This window comes from Camelina sativa, chromosome 16, assembly GCF_030686135.1.
Source record: "Camelina sativa cultivar CO46 ecotype springtype chromosome 16, ASM3068613v1".
Classification (NCBI taxonomy): Eukaryota; Viridiplantae; Streptophyta; class Magnoliopsida; order Brassicales; family Brassicaceae; genus Camelina; species Camelina sativa.
This window is the reverse complement of record NC_141895.1, coordinates 13,393,977-13,412,409: the sequence shown is the minus strand read 5'-3', so window position 1 is coordinate 13,412,409 and position 18,433 is coordinate 13,393,977. Positions and strand designations below refer to the sequence as shown.

The window sequence follows — 18,433 nt, the reverse complement described above, 5'->3', positions numbered from 1 at the left end:
AACTGAAAGGAAATACAACCCAAACACAAAGTTAATCCATAAACATAACTGAAAGGAAATACAAACAAACCATAACAGTTAGATAAAGGTGGATTGTCTTGGTAGTGGCGTTGGATTTAGCCATTTTGACTTGCAAAAGATTCAACTAGTTTCTCCATAGCTTCAAATCTTTTCTGGATTTGCTGATTTTCTTCAAGGTTTTTTTTCATATCAGTGTTCATCTCCTGCATCTGATGTATTATCGTCTCTAATTCTTCACCAGATTGTGGTACACTTGAAGAGGCACCAACAGATGGTAAAACCTCACTAAGAGCTCCAAGTCCAAAGATATGACCTTGTTTAGATGATCCAACAGCCTAGAAATAAAAAATAAATACATAAGCTTCCATACACCAAACCAATACAACACACACAACTCACGCCAAACTAATACACCACCCGTACGTAACTCAAACCAAACAATAAAACACGACAGTTCCATGGTGACTAACAAATTTGCTCCACCCTAATAACGTATATGGGTAAACCTCAATATACTAATCACAAATATATAATCTCAAAAAAATCTTAAAGAATATAAGGTTTTGAAATGTTACCTTGATATAAATCTCATTTTTCTCAGCTTTGTCAAGATTTTCAGCTGTCACATTCTCTTCACCAGAACATTCAAGTGGTTCCAAGCGATCTTGTACATGCTTTTCATAAGTTTATGCGACCAATCGTGCTCGTTGATTAACATAGGTTCCGTCAGGCTTTTGATGTGTTTTCTTCATCACAACAATAAAGGAGTAATCTTCATTTTTTGCTTCCTATAAACAAAAAAATAAAACTAAATGAACTAATACAAAAATGATCATGAATTTATAGGGAAATTGATAGATAATGTAAACATTACCAAAGCAGCTTGAACTTTGACATACGAACATGAACCTGCTAGATGAGAATGTAGGGCTAAACCATATGCGATTAGACATTCGGGAAGCACGAGCCTTCTCACTTGTTGCTTTTGCTTTTGTTGTTGCCCAATGTGCCTGCATAATCGTCCAACAATCAGACAAAATCCAATCTGGTTTTTTTCCTCCCTACTTAGCATGGCTTATCATTCTTTTGAGGCGATATGCAGCAAGCTTATTGAACTCTCGTTCAACTTGATAGTTGATAGAAGCATCCCAATTAAACTTTTTCTGAGAAAACAAAGTAATCACACATGATGAGTAATATTGTAAATCATTTATGAAATAGCTTAATGATAATAACAGACAACAGCACTACCATAAACAGTGTAAACCAGGTTCTTTAGTAGAAGGGAGACACTTTTCTCCAGGAGTATCATGGTCCTTTAAATCAACTTTGAATGACCTTTCGGACACCAGTTGATACTTGGGTGTGGTATTTAAACCAGCTCCATTGAAATAAATTACTTTATTATGAGTTATAACTATGTGAAAGTAATCAATAGTATGTTGAAATAAATCCATACCATTTAGCTCCATTTAACCGAGATGGATGCAACACAGGTAAACTCGAACGATCCACAAATGGTTCTTCGATACGTACACTATAAACACATAAACATTCAAAAGTTATCAATCCCCAATTTTACAAAGTGAAAAATTAAAGTGTGCATATCCAACGACTCTAATCTAAATTAACAGAGATTAACAAAGATTTTTAAAACGACTCTAATCTAAATTAATAGAGATTAACAAGATTTATAAAACTGTAATAAAAGATTGTGTAAAACCACAACAAAAACGATTAACTTCTAAAAATTAAATAAAATATCGAAATACCTTTTAATGAGATCTGTGAAATAGAAAACAGCCCAATACGTCTTATAAATGGGAAGTGGCATAGAGACCTGAGAAGTAGAGGGAGGTGATTAAATAGTTTTGACGCAGTTTTAGGGCTTTTAAGAGTTGGAGAAATTTCACAAAAAATTAAAGCGGTAATGAAAATTTTAGGTTCTAGTGGGAAAAATTAAGGCGCTATTTGGTATAAAAAATAAAATTTTAAGGATCTAGAAAATTCTAATATGGTTAATTTGTTTTCTCAATTAACTTGTTTGCATATATCTTTATGTACAAATAACTAAATAATTAGAGATGAAATGACCTGACCCGTTTTTTTTTAATAATAAATAATAATAATAATTAACTACGACTAGTGGTCCCATACCCACTAGCCACCTAACCACAATCACAAATAACAGCGGAATGCCAATACCAATTAAATAACCAATAATAATCCATAATCAAATAACCAATAACCAATCCTAACCATTTCAATGTCAAACAACAAGAAACACCAAACCGGCAATCCTAACAATGTTTTTAATGACCCAACTCTAGCAACCTAGCAATGCCAGACAACATCCAATCGAGTCCATAGAACATCTTCCTCTTCTTTGCCTTGATTCCATGATCACACTTTGCCTTTACCTGCACCACAAACACAAATTGAGATGCATGAGTATTTGATAAATACTCAGTGAGGCAATCCTCCCATCTACTGGGCTATACACACAAGCAACAATGACTCCAATGTTCCAAACAATCAACAAACAACACACACAAACCAGGAAAAATGAACATCGTCACACTGGAAGGGAGGTGTCGACCGACACTAGCCTAGTGTCGACCAACACTGGCATTGGTGTTGACCGACACTAGCCCACAGTGTCGATCGATGCCCATTTCTGCTGGTGTCGACCGACACCAAGTGGTGTCGATCGAAACTCCACCTGCAACTGCGATCCGCACGAAGCCGAGAGTCAAATCTAGCTTCCCAATCTCCTCCAAATCATCCAATACTCAAAACCCATGCCGGAAACATCATTAGGAACCTGTATAATCCAATCCCCAACAAGAAAACACACAAAACAACAACAAAGAAGCAAGAACAAGGAAATCAAGGGCTTAGATTAGCCATGGTCATGCACTCACCTCTTTGCAGGAAGTTTCTGACCAACAATGAACGAATCCACACTCTCAACAAGCTTCCCACACGTTCCTAGCCTTGAATCCTCACTCCCACAGCAAGATCTCACCCATAAAGTCTTTAAGTCTCACAATCTCCCTCTAGAACCTATAGAACAGTTTTCTCTCTTTTCTTTTCTCTCAAAGGGCGTGAGACAACAAAAACACGACCCTAGGTCGTTTTCTCCTTTTTAAACCTTGGTCCAATGGTTTCCTTAAACCAAACCGGTCCAAATCAATAATTAAAACAATCTGGTCGAACCAGAAATAAGTGGTGTCGACCGACACCAACATGGGTGTCGATCGACACCTACCCCCAAAACGCAGAGTTTTGGTTCGCGGGCGTTACAAGAGACAATATTATTCCAACCGACTTGATTAGTTTAGTGTAAATAAAAAAATAGTTTGGGTTCTCATCAATATTAACGACATATTTCCTAAATCCAAACCTAAGCGATAACGTACCAAAACCAAGATTGAAGAAGATTCATACCAGAGATATCAGCGGTGCAGTGGACGATGACTGCTATGTAAAAAGACCACTGCTTTAGCTCATCTCCATCAAAAAATGGAGCTGCCCGAGGATCTTAATAGTCTCTTGTCACAAATCCTTCTCCGGGAACGGCTTCCACATCCTTCGCCATATTATATTAAACCAAACACTAATTCAAGCCATAAGCATAAAGAAAGAAGAATAAAAGAAGAACAAGAGAAGAGAAATAAAGAAAAAAAACAAGAATAACTCTCTCACCAAGCTCAATCTCTTCTCTATCTCTATATCTTTCTCACTTATGGAGTGATGTTCACATATTTTACCCTGTTTTCCCTTAATATATTCACATCTTTTGCATCCTTTGCTATCCTTTTTGACCATTATTGCATAGTTTTAGGATTGTTCTTGCATTAGAGTGTAGTTGCATTGCATTTGCATCTTTTCTTGCATAAACAGGTGATTTTGGAGCCTAAGGAGCATGGAAGCAATGCTGAGGAGAAGTGAAGCAATCATGAGGAGAAAGCAAAGGAGTTAAGGCTGGAGAACCAAGGTCCGGAGTCCAACTCGACTGCCCACTCGACCAGACACTCGACCGTGTGCTGAGAGTGACTCGACCGAGTGGAAGGAGCACAAGAAAACCCAACTCGACCGGTCACTCGACCGAGCACCGGGTCGAGTTGGCCGAGCCGCCTAACTGTTTTGTCTTTTAGCATTTTTAGGGCTTCCACCACTTTTTCTATTTAAAGGCCTTGTACCCTGCAGCCACGAAGAGTCCAGCTTTTTAGATAGTCAAAAACTTAGTTTTTACCCTTTTGGGAATTATTCCTTTTGCACTTTTATTTTTAGATCTTGTACCTCCTTGAAGGAGAAAAACATAAGATTCTTGGATTTTGTTGGTTCCATAACTTTCAAGATATTAAGAATTCGTGTTTGATTCCTTCTTCAATATTGTAGATCTTTCCTTTATCTTTCTATTGATGCAAGTTTCGGTATTTTCTGGGTTTATTACTTTGTTGTTCATCATGTGTTCTTGTGAGTAGTTGCTTAGGATCTTGAGGATGGGTTAGGCTGGGTTGTGTTTGAGGTTTGTTTGATTTGGTCAAGCTTGATTGTTGTAGATCTCTTCTAGGCTAGATGTTCTTAATGCTGGTCCTATAACCGAGAGGGTAGGATCTGATCTCAAGCATCTTAGCATCACACCAATGTCTAAGGAGCATAAATAAGACTAGATCTAGAGACTATCATTAGGCTTGCTAAGAGATTAGAAGTCTTGTTTGATTTTTGACATATTGCTTAATGCTTGCTTGAAGAGGTTCTTTACTTTGTGAGAACAAGTCTAGAAATATATGAGTTTGATTGTTTTTTGCCATGAGAGTGGATTAAACATGTTCTTAGAAATTATTGTCTAGAGATTAGCTCAAGTTGTTTGAGATTTGTTGGCCAAGTTAGATGACCTCAATCATTAGTCCAGCCCATGAATCCCTCCTCAAGACCTTCCTTGTTTATTGATTTCCTAGCTAAAATCCTGTTGTTTGATCGTTGTTTGATTTGCTTTTGTATTGCTCTGTTTTTCTTGCATTGCTCTGTTTTCCGGATTTGTCCAGCTCGACCCTGCACTCGATCTACACTCGATCGAGTGCTTGCTCGAGTTCATCCCCAGAATTCTTGTTTATGCTTTGTAGTTGTCCTGTCTTGTTTCTTGTTTCATTTTAGTTGCATTTCTGCTGCATTCTCTTAGTGTCTTGTTCATTACTTGTCTTGCATTAGTTCATTACTTGCATTATCATAGTTCTATTTCTGTTCTTGGTTCATCATAGCTTTGATTAGTCTGTTCTCTTTACATTTAGCATCTATCTTAGTAGTTTTTAATTTATGCATTTTACATTCTGCAATAGGATTGTTAGTGACAAACATCCTTTACATTTGGTTTGACTTAGACATTTATGCACATCCTGATTTCTTGCAAACTCTCAGATTGGATTGACACCTCTTATACTACAATTGCATAAGGGGAATTGAAACACCTTGCTTTCACCATTGTTCATCATCATATCATTCATTCACATTCCATCACACACACACAAGAAAGATACATGTTTCAATTTGGCGTTGTTGCCCATTTGAGTGTTTATTTGTTACAATTAGGGTCTATATTAGTCTAAGATTAAGTTCCTTTATCCCCTTGTTCGCTACTGATCTCGATTCTTCTACTGCTTGTTTGTGATTGAGTTTCAGGTACCAACTCGACCGCCACTCGACCGAGTGAGTGCTCGAGTTCGTGATCGAGTCAGAAGCCGAATACAAATAGACCTCACCTCCCAGTCGACTCGACCGTCCACTCGGGCCTGCGCTCGACCGAGTGCCTGTCCGAGTCTGTACTCGAGTCTGTTGATGCAAACAAGATCCAAGGGTCATCACAATCTTCAGAGACTCCTTGATCACATCAACCGACCACCAAGGGACCTGAGACAGCAGAGAACAAGAATCAATCAGGAACAAGAACACCAAGTGCTAATGGAGCAACAAGATCAACAAGCTCCAAGGGCAAGGAACATTGGTGATGGGGATGCACCTAACACACACAACCAAAGAGCTGGTATTGTGCCTCCTGCAGTTGCCAATAATAATTATGAAATCAAGAGTGGATTGATCTCCATGATACAAGCCAACAAATTTCATGGGTTGCCAATGGAGGATCCTCTAGATCACCTTGATGAGTTTGACAGGATATGTGGACTCACAAAAATCAATGGAGTGAGTGAAGATGGCTTCAAGTTAAGGCTATACCCATTTTCCCTTGGAGACAAAGCTCATCTCTGGGAGAAGACTCTTCCTACTGGAGCAATAACCACATGGGATGCATGCAAGAAAGCTTTTCTGGCCAAGTTCTTCTCAAATGCAAGGACTGCTAGGTTGAGGAATGAAATCTCAGGTTTTGCACAGAGAAATAATGAAAGTTTTTGTGAGGCATGGGAGAGATTTAAAGGATTCCAAACTCAGTATCCCCACCATGGATTCAGCAATGAGTCTTTGCTCAGCACTTTGTATAGAGGAGTGCTTCCCAAAATAAGAATGCTTCTTGATACAGCTTCAAACGGCAACTTCCTTAACAAGAATGTGGAAGAAGAATGGGAATTGGTTGAGAACCTTGCTCAGTCTGATGGAAATTATAATGAGGACTATGACGGAACAATAAGGTCCACATCTACTGATCAAGAGGACAAGTACAAGAAGGATTTGAAGATGGTCAATGAGAAGCTTGACAAGATCCTACTAAGCCAACAAAAGTCCATCCAATTCATTAGTGAAGAAGAGGTTCCAGTTCAAGAAGGAGATAGGGAGTTTGCTGAGTTGTGTTATATGCAGAACCAAGGAGGAGGATACAAAGGCTACAACCAAGGTGGAGGATTCAAGCAGAACAACCTCTCTTATAGGTGCACCAATGTAGCCAACCCTCAAGACCAAGTCTATCCACAACCTTAGCCTCAACAACAGAACAACTATGCACCTAAGCAGCAGCAACAAGTGTTCCAGCCCCAATTGTGTCCCCCACCAGAGTTTCAGACTAACTAAGTCCAGGAACAAGACCTAAGAGCAATGATACAACAGTTGTTGATTGGGCAAACCAATGGAAAGATTGAGGAACCCAAACAGTTTGCTGAGTTGAACCAAAGGCTCACATCCCAGTACAATGATCTGAACATGAAGTTTGAAGGTCTCAACTCTAGAGTCAGAAGCTGTCAAGCCTGCTAAGTACATCCCTCCTGCTTACAAGCCTCCACTACCATTCCCAGGGCGTTTCAAGGCACAGAAGCTTAAGGAACTAAGGGAGATCATTGAGAAAAAAAAATGATGGCTTTGCAACAAGAGGAAGTGCAAGCTTTGAAGGAAGAAGTTGTGATTGAGAAAAAGGAAATGATGGCTTTGCAACAAGAGGAAGTGCAAGCTTTGAAGGAAGAAGTTGTGATTGAGAAAAAGGAAGTGATGGCCATAAAAGAGGTTATCATTGCTTACCAAGAAGAAGAGAGAAGACCTGCCTTGGAACAGTATGATCCATATCCTCTCTATAAGGATTTTTTGCTTGATTTGTCAAAGAAGAAGGCTCAAGCTCAAGATGAGAAGGATCTTGAAGACCTTGGAAGAGTTATCATCCCAATTAAGCTTAAGGATCCAGGTCCATTCTATCTACCTTGTACACTTAGCTATCTTCACTACAACCAGTGCTTATGTGACTTGGGAGCATCTATCAGTGTGATGCCCTATTCTATAGCACAAAAGCTTGGGCACACTGACTTCAAGTCCACCAACCTTCATATATGCCTAGCTGATGGTTCAAACAGAGATGTGGTTGGCAAGTTGGAGAATATTCCAGTCAAGATAGGAAGAGCAACGGTTCATACAGATTTTGTGGTATTGGAGATGGACAAGGAACCTGAAGATCCTATCATTCTTGGGAGGCCATTCTTAGCCACAGTTGGAGCTGTTATTGATGTTAAGGAAGGTCTTGTGACCTTGAACATTGCTGAGGGTATAGCTATGAAGTTTAACATGTATAACCCAACCAACCTTCCTACCATTGATGATCAACCTTTTACTATCAAGGAAAAAGGTGGTCATGAAGGTTTAAGTGAAGTGGCAACTCCAAAGGACAATCTCTCTCTTCAAGAAGATTCTGTGGAAAAGCTTAAGAAGTCAGTTCAAGAGTTGACTGGTATGGTTAAGGATCTCCAAGTCAAGCTAAACAAGAGGTCTTTGAGGAAAGCAAGACCAAAGCTCAAAATCAAGAAGAAATATGGTTTGTGTGTTAAGGGTGAGGTGATCAAGGATCAGACTCACAGTGATCAAGAAGTGTCAGGGAGGATTTCATCACCTCCTTGGTATCTAAACAAAGCCTAAGAAGGCAACCAAAGTCAAGCTTAGTGACTCTAAACAAGCTCACTAGGGAGGAAGTCCCTAAGGTATCCTTTGTAAATAAGCTTTATTTTCCTTGTAGTTTTGATGTGTTTTCTTTTATGTTTGTGTTGGACAGGCCTTTCAATGAAATTTCAATGAAAGTGTAGATGGGTATGGAGAGATTTGGACTTGGGGAAGTAGACTTGCAAGCCCACTCGACCATCCCATGAGAGGTACTCGACCGAGTTGGCAAAGAACTAAGGCCCACTCGATTCCCATTTCTCTAGAATGATCGAGTGGAGGGAAGAAAAAGAAGAAAAATTTGAATTTTCAAACTTTGGTCATGGAGCTCGACCACGTGCTGGTCGAGTGTGGGGTCGAGTGGCAGCAAAAAGCAGGTCAAAGATTCCCATTTCAAATTTTGAATGGTATGGACGCTCCACTCTTGTCTCCTTGTCCCCTTAGCTTCTTTAAATAGAGCTTGATTCGATCATGTATCTCTCACACTCTCTCATTTGCTCAAAACAATTAAATTCAAGTTTAAAATCTCTCTCAAAGTTCATCTTTTTGCTCAAGCTTAGTTTTTTTTAGTTTTTGGGTCACTAACCTATTAACTTTAAGCTTTGAGTCTATTCCTCTCAGTTCTATTCGAAAATGTCTTCAAGGATTACTAGGAAGTCTCAACAAGCGGCTGAAAGCTACATGGATCGTCGTGATGCTAGTCTTGAATCAAGAGGAGAAACTGGAAGAACCACTCGACGACCCACTCGAGCAAGCACTCGACCGAGTGGTCGTCCGAGTGGTAAGTCGAGTCAGATGCCGAGTTCAAGGAACCAGTCAGCTGAGGAAGATCCTGAGAGGACTGAAAGTGAAGAAGAAAGAGAGCCAACTCTTATGGAATTCATGAGGAGAAACAAGACCAAAGGGAAGAGGCCAGCAGTTGAGATTGAACAAGAGGAGGTTCAGAGTGAGAGTGAAGAAGAAGATGAAGAAGAAGAGGGAGAGGATGATGGAGAAGCAGAATCTTGTGGTTGGACAAAGAGGCAACTTTATGAAGCCTTCATGAGAATGGAGTTCCTGGGGACTAGATATCCACACAAGGAAACCATGGAGAAGCTAGCCATTGATGAAGATGTGGAGTATCTTTTTGAAAAGAACAACTTAACCAAGTTCATGGGGCTTTGCATGGAGGGTTACAAGGAAGAAAGTTGTGAGTTTCTAGCCACAGTCAAGCTGCACACATATGCAAGGAAGGATGATGAGTTGGGAGCTGGTCATATTGCCTTTACTATCAAGGGAAAGAAGTATGAGCTTCCAATGAAGAAGATAGCCAATATCTTTGGCTTTGAAGTTGGGAGTAATAGGAGCTTAATGATACCAAGAGAAGAGCTCTTTGCTGTTTGGGAAACCATTGGAGACAACATCACTTACTCATCCTCCAAGACCAAGAGTTCAAAGATAAGAAGCCCAGTCCTAAGGTACTTCCACAAGGCCTTAGCAAACACCTTCTTTGCTAGGAAGGAAACTGGAAATCTCAATGAGGGTGAGCTCAAGATGATTGATATGGCTCTCAATGGAATCATCCTTAAGGCAAGAGATGGAACCATCATTCTTGGGACCACTGTGGAGACTGACCTTGCAATGGTGCTCATTGACCACATGATCTATTTGAGAAGTTGGGTAGGCAATCTACAAAACAAAGGGTCAAGAGGAGCCTTAGCCATTGGAGGCATCATCACTCCAATACTACAAGTTGCCAAGGTCCCACTTAGAGGAGAGAAGGTTTTGCCAAGATGGATTGACTCAAGCTACCTCACCTCTACTCTCATATTGGCCAAGGAAATGCATCAAGAAAATCACATTTTCAACTTTGAGCTTCCAACAGTTGGAAAAAAATAGTTGATCTTAACTAACCAAGAGCTCACCACCATTCAAGAAGGAGCAAACATTGACTTTTGGCCAGCTGATGAGTTCTTGTTTGATGGGATAGTTCAAGTTAGAGTTGATGAAGCCGGAGATGTGCAAATGGCTGATGGGGAGGAGCAGTTTTACTTTGAGAATTATGAGCCCAACCCAAGAGATAGTAGAGGAGTGAGGGAGACTAGCAAGAGGTTGACTCTCCTACAAAGGTGGAACAAGTGGCATGGGAAGAAGTTTGATAAGCTAAAGAAGAAGGTGGGCAATATGGCTAAGTCCATCAAGAGCCTAAAGAAGGAGATTGCTGAGTTGAAAAGTGGAAATTCTTCACCAACACTATCTAGCCCTTTGAGGAGGAGTAGCTCAACTAGAGCACTTTCAAGAGTTGAAAACCCTGTGGAACCAGTTAGAGCCTCCATGTACGAGCCAATTCAGAGGAAAAGGAGTTCAAGTAGCCGAGAACAACAATTTTCAAGGCACTCGACCGGGTCACTCGAGCACCCACTCGACCGAGCACCTCAAATGCACTCGGCCGAGTTCCAGCCCAGAACACCTTATGGTTTTCCAGCTCCAGCTGCTTATCCAAACTATCCAGGTTACCCTCCCTTCCCCTCCTAGCATTTGATGTTGTGTTTTGTTTTCTTATTTCAAATTTTTAGCATCATCATGTTAGTATTTACATAGCATCTAAGGCATAGAAAACCCCTAAACATTTAAAAAAATTTGCAAAAATCTTTATAAAAAAGAGTGTTCATGTAGTTTGCATTGCATAATAGCATCTAGTTTAGCATGTTTCATGTAGGACTGTTAATTATTTGCATTAGGGATCTATGATGAGTTTTGCCTTGTTAGCTTGTTTAATTCACTAAACTAGGATCAATGCCCAAGTTAATAGTACTTTGATGCTAGTTGAGTAGTTAGAAGCATAAGATTGAACCAAGCCTTGAGTTCCTGCATTGCATTTGGTCTAAATTGAAGCATGTTGTGATTTGATGTCATTTCCTATTTATATGAACCTAATATTGACTTGTAATTATCAGTTTGTGCATTGCTTTAAACTCATGGATACCATATACATATTTGGATCATCTTTCTCCTTTTTACCACTCTTGTTGATCCAAGTAGCTGATTGAATCATTAAAATCAGTTTCCAATACCCTTAACCAACCCTTCTTTCAAGCCATGTTTATTCTTGAGTGTGTAAGGCCTATTTTGGGATTGAGCTTGGTAGAAAGTGTTAGGTTTGAACTGACAAGAATAATGCCTTGTGTAGTTCTAGTTTTCATTTTCCAAACTAGATAGGACTAGGTGATTTCATTGTTGGGTTTGGGATTTGGTTGTTTGAAAAAGAAAGAAAAGAAAAGAGGAAAAGAGAAAGAAAAGAAAAGAGGAAAAGAGAAAGAAAAGGTTAGAGTCTTTAGGAGGGGAATGTGTTTAAGTAAAATTAAAGTCTAGTGAAAGAATGGGAAGTATGATATTGTTTAAAGATGGTTTCAGTCAAAAAAAAAAAAAAAAAAAAAAAGAAAGAAAGAAAAAGAAGAGTATAGCAAAATGCTTTTATGTCTTAAGAATAAGAAGAAAAGAGAACCATAGCAAATAAGTAAGAATCTCCCATTCCACTAGAAATATCAAATAAGAAACCTCTCCTAAGGCTTGAAAACAAAAGAGAAAAGGGTATTTGAGAAGAGAAGAAGATAAAGGGTAGAACTAGGATCATTTGGGATTAGAATGATAGGATCAAACACTTGGGTTACTTTTGGGTAGACAAGGTTTTGTTCTCGTATGTGTCTAAGTGCTCTTACCTTTAGCATTCTTCTAAAGCTCAATCCATTTTTTATGAGAGAACCTTGATATTGATAAGCCTCACTCTAAACAGAGACCATCATTGTCTCTAAACCTTTATTTCCAAGCCAAATGAGTTTAAAACATTGCATAAGATTGATCCATGTTTTTGATTAAATGAATGTTAAAGAAAATGGTTGATTTGAATGCATGTGGACATCTAAGGCTCAAATCAGTAAAGGTTGTGATAGGTTTGTCTAAAGTCTTTAAGTACAGCTCATTCAACTTGCATCATAGTAATAGTAACTTGGACATTGATTCTAGCTGGTTTATTTGCAAGCTTTAGGAGCTGAGATCCCACTTTCAACCCTCACCTACCTTCTTATGTCTTGTTTATTTGCTTGAGGGCAAGCAAAGACTAAGTTTGGGGGTGTTGATGTTCACATATTTTACCCTGTTTTCCCTTAATATATTCACATCTTTTGCATCCTTTGCTATCCTTTTTGACCATTATTGCATAGTTTTAGGATTGTTCTTGCATTAGAGTGTAGTTGCATTGCATTTGCATCTTTTCTTGCATAAACAGGTGATTTTGGAGCCTAAGGAGCATGGAAGCAATGCTGAGGAGAAGTGAAGCAATCATGAGGAGAAAGCAAAGGAGTTAAGGCTGGAGAGCCAAGGTCTGGAGTCCAACTCGGCTGCCCACTCGACCAGACACTCGACCGTGTGCTGAGAGTGACTCGACCGAGTGGAAGGAGCACAAGAAAACCCAACTCGACCGGTCACTCGACCGAGCACCGGGTCGAGTTGGCCGAGCCGTCTGGCTGTTTTGTCTTTTAGCATTTTTAGGGCTTCCACCACTTTTTCCATTTAAAGGCCTTGTACCCTGCAGCCACGAAGAGTCCAGCTTTTTAGATAGTCAAAAACCTAGTTTTTACCTTTTTGGGAATTATTCCTTTTGCACTTTTATTTTTAGATCTTGTACCTCCTTGAAGGAGAAAAACATAAGATTCTTGGATTTTGTTGGTTCCATAACTTTCAAGATATTAAGAATTCATGTTTGATTCCTTCTTCAATATTGTAGATCTTTCCTTTATCTTTCTATTGATGCAAGTTTCGGTATTTTCTGGGTTTATTACTTTGTTGTTCATCATGTGTTCTTATGAGTAGTTGCTTAGGATCTTGAGGATGGGTTAGGCTGGGTTGTGTTTGAGGTTTGTTTGATTTGGTCAAGCTTGATTGTTGTAGACCTCTTCTAGGCTAGATGTTCTTAATGCTGGTCCTATAACCGAGAGGGTAGGATCTGATCTCAAGCATCTTAGCATCACACCAATGTCTAAGGAGCATAAATAAGGCTAGATCTAGAGACTATCATTAGGCTTGCTAAGAGATTAGAAGTCTTGTTTGATTTTTGACATATTGCTTAATGCTTGCTTGTATAGGTTCTTTACTTTGTGAGAACAAGTCTAGAAATATATGAGTTTGATTGTTTTTTGCCATGAGAGTGGATTAAACATGTTCTTAGAAATTATTGTCTAGAGATTAGCTCAAGTTGTGAGATTTGTTGGCCAAGTTAGATGACCTCAATCATTAGTCCAGCCCATGAATCCCTCCTCAAGACCTTCCTTGTTTATTGATTTCCTAGCTTAAATCCTGTTGTTTGATCGTTGTTTGATTTGCTTTTGTATTGCTATGTTTTTCTTGCATTGCTCTGTTTTCCGGATTTGTCCAGCTCGACCCTGCACTCGATCTACACTCGATCGAGTGCTTGCTCGAGTTCATCCCCAGAATTCTTGTTTATGCTTTGTAGTAGTCCTGTCTTGTTTCCTGTTTCATTTTAGTTGCATTTCTGCTGCATTCTCTTAGTGTCTTGTTCATTACTTGTCTTGCATTAGTTCATTACTTGCATTATCATAGTTCTATTTCTGTTCTTGGTTCATCATAGCTTTGATTAGTCTGTTCTCTTTACATTTAGCATCTATCTTAGTAGTTTTTAATTTATGCATTTTACATTCTGCAATAGGATTGTTAGTGACAAACATCCTTTACATTTGGTTTGACTTAGACATTTATGCACATCCTGATTTCTTGCAAACTCTCAGATTGGATTGACACCTCTTATACTACAATTGCATAAGGGGAATTGAAACACCTTGCTTTCACCATTGTTCATCATCATATCATTCATTCACATTCCATCACACATACACAAGAAAGATACAAGTTTCATGGAGCCGCGTGAAGTAGAGGTGTCTCTGTGTCGTCTCTTCTTCTTTTGTAACCTAAGTTGCTATCAACTGGACCTAAAACAATTCACCTAAAGCCCATTCTGCAACTAGTTTTATTTCGGTCTACAAAGAACTTAGTTTGATTTATTCTGTTTTTGCTTCTCAACTAGTCTGTCAAAAACACAGAGCATCATAATGCATTCAAAACAAATCAATTTTTCAAGTTGCCAAAGATACAAAATAACCAAATAAATTATATAAAATAACCAAATAAGCAACTTAGTCTAGCTGTAAACTAATACCTAAATTATATAAGAACATACATGGCTATCTTAATTCAATTTTGTAATGTTCTCTAATTTTATTTTCTCAAATTTATTTTTAGGTGTTCAGAATGTCTTCTAATAGTGATTTCTATGCTACAAGGCGTTGGATGTATGAAAGAATCGATCCTACAACCAATAGAGTTTCAGACACTTACTGTCAAGGGTTGGAAACATTTTTAAAGTTTGCTAAAAGTCAACCTTTGTTTCTCGAGAAGAAAAAGCTGTTTTGTCCATGTATAAAGTGTGAGGATGATCCAAAGTTACAAGAAGAATGTATCGTATTGACACACTTATACAACAAAGGATTTATGCTTAACTATTGGGTTTGGACTTCTCATGGGGAAGATTACAATATGTTAAACAACGATTCTGAAGAAGATCTGTTCAGAACTGAGTCTCACTCAGAGCCAATAGATCCTTATGTGACAATGGTTTCAGATGCATTTGGTAATACAGAGACAAAGTTTGATCAGATGTTAGAAGAAGGGCCTAATGCTGAGGCAAAAAAGTTTTTTGATATGTTGGATGCTGCAAAACAGCCAATTTACGATGGATGTAAAGAAGGTCTTTCAAATCTCTCATTAACGGCTTGACTTATGAGTTTGAAGACAGATTATAATCTATCTCAAAAATGTATGGCTCAATTGCTCAGATGAAGCAAGAATATTTGCGAGAAGGTAACCACTCACCGAAGTCGTACTATGAAATCAAGAAGCTTATGCGGTCTTTGGATTTACTATATCAAAAGATTGACGTTTGTCAAGATAATTGCATGATATTCTGGAAAGATGCTGAGAAGGAAGAGAAGTGTTTGTTTTGTAAAAAAGATAGATTTCAACCTACTCAGAAGATTGGGCAGAAAAAAATTGCATATCGTCAGATGTTTTATTTGCCGATAGCCGATAGACTGAAGAGATTATATTAGTCTCTTAATACTGCAAAAGAAATGAGATGGCATGCGGAACACTTAGCGAATGATGGAGAAATGTGTCATCCATCTGATGGAGAAGCATGAAAGCATTTTCACAAGGTACACTCTGATTTTGCATCTGAACCAAGAAACATTTACCTTGGATTATGCACAGACGATTTTAATCCATTTGGTATGTCGAGACATAATTATTCATTGTGGCCTGTAATATTGACTCCATAAAATCTGCCACCTACGTTGTGTATGAAGCAATAATTTATGTTCCTAACCATTCTAGTTCATGGGCCAAATCATCCTACGAGAAGTCTGGATATTTTTCTCCAACCATTGATAGAAGAGCTGAAAGATTTGTGGGTTCACGGTTTAGAAGCATATGATATTTCTACTAAGCAGAACTTTCTCCTAAAAGCTGTACTCATGTGGACGATAAGCGACTTTCCAGCTTATGGTATTCTTTCTGGATGGATAACTCATGGTTGGTTAGCATGTCCTTATTGTTTGGATCAAACTGGTGCCTTTTGGTTAAAGAATGGTAAAAAAACAAGTTGGTTTGATTGTCACCGGTGTTTTCTACCAGTTGATCATAACTCTCGGCGGAATAAAACAAATTTCAAAAAAGGAAAAGTTGTAGATGATAGTCCACCAGAGATACTAACAGGCGAGAAACTCTACAATGAAGTCTGTTGTTTACCAAAAACAGTGGATTGCGGAGGAAACCATGGACGATTAGAAGGATACGGTAAAACGCACAGTTGGCATAAACAAAGCATTTTGTGGGATCTACCATAATGGAAGGATCATAAACTTTGATATAATCTTGACGTGATGCAAACCGAAAAGAATTTTTTAGATAATATCATCAATACTTTACTGAATGTGCAGGGGGAAACGAAAGATAACATCAAATCACGACTTGATTTGCAAGAGTACTGTAATCGCAAAGATTTGCACTTAACAGCTGATGGAAAGGAACCTATCCCGATTTTTAGACTACAACCAGAAGCAAAGGCAGTATTTTTACGATGGCTCCAAAAGGATGTTAAATTTTCAGATGGATATTCATCAAGTTTATCTAACTGTGTTGATCTAGCTGGAGCAAAATTAACAGGAATGAAAGTCATGATTGCCATGTTTTAATGCAACGATTACTTCCAATTGCGTTTGCTGAGCTTATGGATAAATCTGTTCACGATGCATTATCTGGTAAGTTTTCAACTTTGTTTATATTATTTGAAAATTTCTAACTTTGTTTTTACGATTAACATGTCTTTTTACGAATTGACTTTGTTTGATGTTTATTTATTATGTGTCTAAGTGTTCTCTTGTTCTGTCTGTTCAACATATAATAACAAGTATACTGATGTTCATATATTTTACCATGTTTTCCCTTAGTTTATTCACATCTTTTGCATCTTTTGCTAGCCATTTTCATCATTATTGTGTAGCTTTAGGACTAATCATGCATTAGAGTTTAGTTGCATTGCATTTGCATCTTTTCATGCATAAACAGGTGATTTTGGAGCTTAAAGAGCATGGAAACAATCCTGAGGAGAAGTGAAGCAATCTTGAAGGGAAAGCAAGAGAGTTAAGGCTGAAGAACCAAGGTCCAGAGTCCAACTCGACCAAGCACTCGACCGAGTGGGTAGATGGACTCGACCGAGTGGAGTGTGCACGAAAGAAGCCAGCTCGACCATGGACTCGACCGAGCACTGGTCGAGTTGACCGAGCCGTTGACTACTTTGACTTTTTCTATTTTTAGGGCTTCCACCTCCTCACCTATATAAGGCCTTGTACCTGCAGCCACCAAAGTGTGCAACTTTTTAGATATTCCCTAAACCTAGTTTTTACTTTTTTTAGTTTTATTCCTTTTGCATTTTTATTTTTAAGATCTTGTACTTCCTTAAAAAAGAAGACTAGATTCTTATATTTTGTTGGTTCTATAACTTTCAAGATATTGAGAATTTGAGTTTCATCCTTTCATCAATATTGAAGATCTTTGTTTAATCTTTCTAATAATGCAAGTTTCAATATTTTCTGGGTTTTTGACTTTGATCACCATGTATTGTTGTGAGTATTTTTCTTAGGATCTTGAGGATGGGTTAGGATGGATTGATCTTGTGGTTTGTGCGACTTGGTCAAGCTTGATTGTTGTAGATCTCTTCTAGGGTAGATGATCTTAATGCTGATTCTATATCTGAGAGGGTAGAGTCTGATTTCAAGCTTCTTAGCATCACACCAATGTTTAGGAAGCATAGATAAGGCTAGATCTAGAGCTTACCATTAGGCTTGCTAAGAGATTAGAGGTCTTGTTTGGTTTGAGATGTATTGCTTAATGCCTGCTTGTGTAGATTCTTTACTGTGTGAGAACAAGTCTAGAATTGCATAGGTTTGATTGTTTCTTGACCATGAGAGTGGGAGAAACTTGTCTTAGATTAATATGTCTAGAGGTTAGCTCAAAGTTTGCTTGAGATTTGTTGACCAAGTTAGATAACCACAATGATTAGTCCATCCCATGAATCCATCCTCAGGACCTTCTTTGTTTATTGAAATCTTAGTCTTAATCCTGTTGCTTGCTTGTTGTTTGATTGGATTTAGCATTACTCTGTTTTTATTGCATTGCTCTGTTTCTGCATCTAGTCTAGCTCGACCACCCACTCGACCTACACTCGGTCGAGTGCTGCTCGAGTTCATCCCCAGAACTCTGTGTCTATGATTTGTGTTTGTCTTGTTTCATTCCTGTTTCATTCCAGTTGCATACATTTAGTTTTCAGTTCATTAATTATCTTGCATTAGTTCATTAGTAGTAGTCTCTGTTTCTGTTCTTGCTTTATCACTGTTTCAATCATTCAGTTTCATCTGCATCTAGTTGTTAGCTCTTGTAGTTT

General features: G+C 38.5%; 1 non-coding gene and 1 pseudogene across 1 annotated transcript; one reads left to right on the top strand and one right to left on the bottom strand.

Moving 5' to 3' along the window:
- Window positions 1-6,381: 6,381 nt before the first annotated feature.
- Window positions 6,382-6,488, bottom strand: LOC147925455 (small nucleolar RNA R71). The gene has a single exon (XR_015585518.1). It is a non-coding gene; the product is annotated as a small nucleolar RNA R71 (small nucleolar RNA).
- A 9,234-nt stretch (window positions 6,489-15,722) lies between these two features.
- On the top strand, window positions 15,723-16,792 carry LOC147925454 (uncharacterized; annotated as a pseudogene).
- Window positions 16,793-18,433: the final 1,641 nt, after the last annotated feature.